The sequence below is a fragment of the Oncorhynchus tshawytscha genome, linkage group LG03 (assembly GCF_018296145.1).
Source record: "Oncorhynchus tshawytscha isolate Ot180627B linkage group LG03, Otsh_v2.0, whole genome shotgun sequence".
Lineage (NCBI taxonomy): Eukaryota > Metazoa > Chordata > Actinopteri > Salmoniformes > Salmonidae > Oncorhynchus > Oncorhynchus tshawytscha.
In genome coordinates, this window is record NC_056431.1 from 18,403,190 (window position 1) to 18,408,688 (window position 5,499).

The 5,499-nt window shown below is 40.3% G+C and overlaps 1 long non-coding RNA gene across 1 annotated transcript; it reads right to left on the reverse strand.

Moving 5' to 3' along the window:
• Positions 1 to 306: 306 nt before the first annotated feature.
• LOC121841649 lies at positions 307 to 5,132 on the reverse strand. The gene is made up of 2 exons (XR_006080682.1): positions 4,924 to 5,132; positions 307 to 1,204 (listed from the first exon to the last, which is right to left on the reverse strand). It is a non-coding gene; the product is annotated as an uncharacterized LOC121841649 (long non-coding RNA).
• Positions 5,133 to 5,499: the final 367 nt, after the last annotated feature.

Consider the following 5,499-nt stretch of genomic DNA (forward strand, 5'->3'; position numbering starts at 1 on the left):
ATGTAACCAATCCCAGCCCTCCTTTTACTTGCATCATTGCACCTCATGCAAATCACCAGCAGAGGCCGACCATTTTGAATCCATTTTTGTATTGTTAACAAACTGGATCATAACTATAAAAGTAGCATAGATCCCACTCTGGAACTTTGATATGCCCGTAGAGCAGTTGTGCCAAACTCATACCACCGAGGGCCGAGTGTCTGCAGGTTTTTGGTTTTTCCTTTCAATTAAGGGAGTTCCTTATGTGGGAGGGCCGTAGAGTATTATGTTCAACAATATCAAAAGAAATGTGCCAAATCAAAAATGTTGTTTTTTCAATATTCAGGTTTTTATTTTTCAACATTCATAAAAAATAAAAAATAAAAATGCTACTCATATTACAGAGCAAGCGGTAAAGCTTAATATTACACCAATTTTCATCTTTGCAGCCCATACAGATTAAACATTATGGCGTATTTTAGGAGGCCTGAGTAAGGCCAAAATGTCATAAATATGACAACTTTGATAAATTATTTCTCAATTATGCGTTTAGATACAAATGTCAAATATATGTCAACAATCATTCTTCCAAAGGACCATTCTATGGATTAAATCTTATTTTTTTTAAATCAGCAAAGTTATGGCCTTTTTCCCCCCTGGTTTCTTTTGGAATCACTCGTATGTGTTGTCATTAGGGTAATAAGGGCTGGCTATTACTGCTCATGACTGCAGTAATTGGTGAAGGAATTGATATAACATGTTACAATAGAGCAGACAAAGGCCTTAGGTGAAGCATGCTCGAAGGCTGCATCTAATACAAAGGGGTCCCTGGTGGTTTGGCACCGGCAGTCATACAGCATGTGGTCCTTGGGCAAAATGGATTAACAAAGTTGCTCCTCGAGCATTGCAATAGTTGACAGTGCTTCAACTGAAAAACAGTGTCGAGGGAGCTCCTTAGGTCCTCCTTAGACAATGCGGTAGTCAAACGTGTCCTTCTCTGTGTGGTCTGTCCAGTTGGAGGAGGGCATGCTGCGGTATGGGTCCAGCAGGATGCGGAAGCAGCGCACGATGAGCAAGGCCAGGGCGATGAAGAGGAGGAGGACGAAGACAAAGGCAGCCTTCCCCTCAGCCATCCTGGACCCCTCATCCATCTCGTCACTGCTCCTCCTGCCTTCCTCAGACAATCACTTACAGATGTGGGAAGATACTGGAGCACTGGTGGCTCCTGTAGTGAAAGCCAAACCAATCAAATATGAGTAAATGCATTGTATATAATCAGTGGCGAGCCGTCATTCAGGGCAGGTGGGGTTTGCCTGTTTTGCATGTTATTTTGGTATTAATACGTGTCACATATCAGTTTGCAAACAATGTAAAATATATATATTTGAGTTTGTTTTCTTGAGTAAGGCAGCTCCAAAATGCAGGTGTTTCAGCCTAGCTTAGTGCTTTCTGTGGTGGTGGGGCAAGCCAGCTGAAAATACGGAGTGTTGCGCCATGATTGGCTCAGTGTTCGGTCACTCATGGGGACACAACGTTACTGCCAAGTCTAAGGGTAGATATCGGATATTCTAGCCCCTTGGGTGCTGCCATAGAGTTGAAGTGCCCATCCAAGAAGGCTCAAGGTCATTGGCCACAGATAAATGATGTCAAATCATGTTATACAGTAGCTTTGATTGGACTGATCATGTCAACATCATACTTTACAAATCTTCACTAGCAGTCATCATGATGAACGGGACAGCAGGTAGTCTAGTGGTTAGAGCGTTGAACTAGTAAATTAAAGGATGCAAGATCAAATCCCCGAGCTGACAAGGTAAAAATCTGTCGTTCTGCCCCTGAACTGTTCCTAGGCCGTCATTGAAAATAAGAATTTGTTCATAACTGACTTGCCTAATTAAATAAATAAATGAATCAAGTTGACAATCTACTGGCTAATCCTAAATAATGAAGATAAATTATAGATAAAACGCATCGGTGCTCATCGGCCATTGGACATAAACATTACACAACAAGCTGGAAATCGCAAATTCAACAATGAGTGGTTTGGAAGGAATCACTAGCTAACTGCAAGCATTGCAAAGCAATCATTCGCCTGCTATTCAGTGGAGAGGCTGTGTGGTTCCAAGTCTAAGATTAGTTTAAAATTATACACATTGGCCATGCTGTCAATGAAGCAAGATTTGTGCCGCGCTCAAAACAACTGTTAACTCGTAACTGCAAAATCTGACTTTAGTGAGTTCAAGACAACTGGGAACTCGGGAAAAATTAGTTACGACAGGGAAAATACGTTTGGAACTTTCACCCAACTCGGAATTGTAAATCCGGAACTCGGGCCTCTTTCTAGAGCTACGACCTGAAGATCACTGACGTCATCATGATTCAAACTTTTTTTTCTTCCAGTTTCCAGTTGTCTTGAAAGCATCCTAAATCCTGACTTGCCTGACTTTTATGACAAAGTTTGATGACAAAATTTTCCCATGAAGGATCGCCATGTTCCTGTTCAAGTGAGCACAGCACAACAAGGTGAGTCCTAAAATGTCTTGTATGCTGCTGCATAAATGATTTAATATGCCAGGAAGATATTTTTACTGTAGCTAAGAAAGTAATAAAGTAATAAACTAAGTGTATGTTGTGTAGTAAGCTGTTAGTAGCCCATGTGCCTCACCCTAATAATTTTGCCTACTGTTCTGACTTGGTGGTAGCCTATAACTTGTTTTTGAGAAATGTAATCCTTGAATATTGTAAGAGCTTTCATTGTCTGTTTATATGCCCCCTTCATTTATCCTACGGTTCTGACTTGGTGTACAGGGAGAACACTGTAAGAACGGCCCATGTTCTGAATTCGGTCTCTGTACATTTCAAAAGTGCTGAACAAATAGTTATATCGACTACGTCCGTCCTAGCTCGCTCATTAGTCTTAATCGAAATTACGGATTGCCTCTGATCCGCTTGTCGACCCCCTTATGCCATAGATTGTACATCTCAATTGTCAGTAGAAACCACATTTGTTTAAGAAAATCAGCCATATCAGCTATGTTTTTTTAAAAGGCAGCAAATAATGCTGAATGAACTGTTTCGCTGCCAGACAAGGCTCCGCTGATAGCCAGGTGTAGCAGTGGTATAGTGCAATTAATGTATATTTTAGTGTTGTGTAGTGGCTTTGCTGGCATGCATCCCACTTTCTTTTTTTTGCCCCACCAAGATTTACATGCTAAAATCACCACAATGCTTTACAGTGGAAATAAAAATGTATTTTAGATTCTTTCTTGGTCTACTAATGTAGAGGCTAGGGAAGAATAGTAAATACTTGCAAGGGTAAAAAGTATTCTAACTACTGGCTTGCCTACATCAGAACACTGCAACATGGCCATGTAATAGGACAAGCCAAGCGGGGGCAGCAAACACAATGCCAGCAGAGTGTGTGGTAACACTCTTAAACTGGAGCAGGGTGGCTCCCTGTTGCTTTGAATGGTTCAGGCTCCGAGCAGCAGCATTGTGTAAGAGTGTTTTGCTCTCTCGACTGTGAGCTTTAAGAGGCTCTTTTGGGCTGGATTTAGGCCTCTTGGTTCTGTAAGCGGTATGCGTTGTCACAGAGATTGAGAACGTCACCTGGGAGGGGATGACAGGCAAAGCCGGTAGTGTTATGTGATGGCTTATGGTGAGGAGGAAGACGAAAGAGCCCTTTGTTCTAGACATATCTCTGCCAGTGACTCTCGGGAGAGAAGCCTTCAACCCTGCTTCTCTGTGATGGGCAGAGGATGAACATCCTGTAATCCATCACACTTAGGGCTCAAGAATGATATTTCACCCTGCTGACTTATAGTGTTGCCAGAGGAAAGTGACAGGTGATGTGGCAGTAAGCACAGCTGAAGGAAAAGGAACCAAAATGATTTTTTGTCTGGTTTACGGTAAAAAAAAAAAAATCTGTCTGATGTAAATCGATATTAGTTAATACAATATACTTGTTGATGAATGTAAGCTAATATCAATGTCTTACCACGATGAAATTAATAATTTAGACTACAAAAAAAGAGAACATGTTTAAGCAGTGCTTTTGATATAGGCTACCTCCTCCAGTTCTTTAATTATGTCCCTTCAAGGTACTATTGTTGAGCAATTAAGTCTAGCAACCACATTTGACTCTGCTGATTGTTGTTAGGCAATATAAAATCAAGTCTCCTCGCATTTACTTGACCCTTTTGCATTGTCATTGCATTATGGAAGCCTCAGTTACACAAAGAATCAAGGAGGCAGTTGACACATTAAAGAATATGATTGTTCATGCCTGTGTAGACATGGACAGAGTTGACTATCAAAGTGCCAAGAGAATGAGTTTTGTTTTGATTTATGATTTTATTCTACAGCTGACTTCTAGTGTCATTTTGTAGGGTGGGCTGTGAACAGCATTAATTAAATATGTTTTTATTAGTCAAACTGGAGAGAATAATGCTTTTATATGAGGGGTTCCATACGTTTTGTTACTGATTCTACAGTGTCGAGAATATATCTCATAACAAACACATACTTGCCTGGGATCTACTGACTTCTGAAATAATGTAACAGAATGGCACGTGTTGCGCATTGACAAGCCACACCATTTTGATAATAGAAAACAGCTATATTTAGAAAACAGGACACACCCTTAAATACATGTTTATTTTCAGATGTTTTGTAAGAGTTTATAGACTATTACAATAACAATCGATATCAGAACATATTCTATCAGTGCGACATTGGGAAATTAAAAGGAAAATTCAAGGCATTCTCTCGCCTGCGCGCAGGTGCCAAAATGATAATACACAAAAATAGGCAAGTTTGTCTCTTTAATGTCACTCAATGAGCAGCATGGCATTAACATGCTAAAATAAATTACCAAAGCATCACTCAAAATAATTTATGTATTAGGCCTACTTTAGACTAGTGAGAAGATGGAGTGACGCTTACCTGTTGTATCAGAAGAGCGCGGGAAATTCCGTCAGCGCGCGCACCAAAGGCAATACATTTATGAATAGCGTAATATTTTTCAGTATTTTGCGAGAAAAACAATAACAAGCATTTTATCTAAACATACCCATTTTCATTATCTTTCTTTCAAGCTGTTAATATTTCTGCCTGCTCATCCACCCAGAGCTTTTGTCGTCCCCCTCACTCACTCCCACCAAAGCGATGTAGTAGGCTATCTCGTCGCCAGTGGCAACCTGTTGCCATAGTAATCCATCCGTACAGGTGTAAGTGCACGAGAGAAAGCAAGGTGTGGTTCTGTCTGTGTGTTTCATGACATAGCAAATTGATAAGCTTCTGTTTGAGACATATACAAATAACTGGTTCTTCCACAACCTCATTGTTAGATAATTATTGCAAAATGTGCAGAATATCGCAATAGATAGAGATAACACATCGAAAAGACTCAATTCTGGCCTTTGATTTAAAACATTTTTTTTACTTCGCTGGAAGAAACATGTAGAGAAACCTTGCACAGACTAGTATCTTGGTTTTGACTCATATCCCATTCCCTGAGTC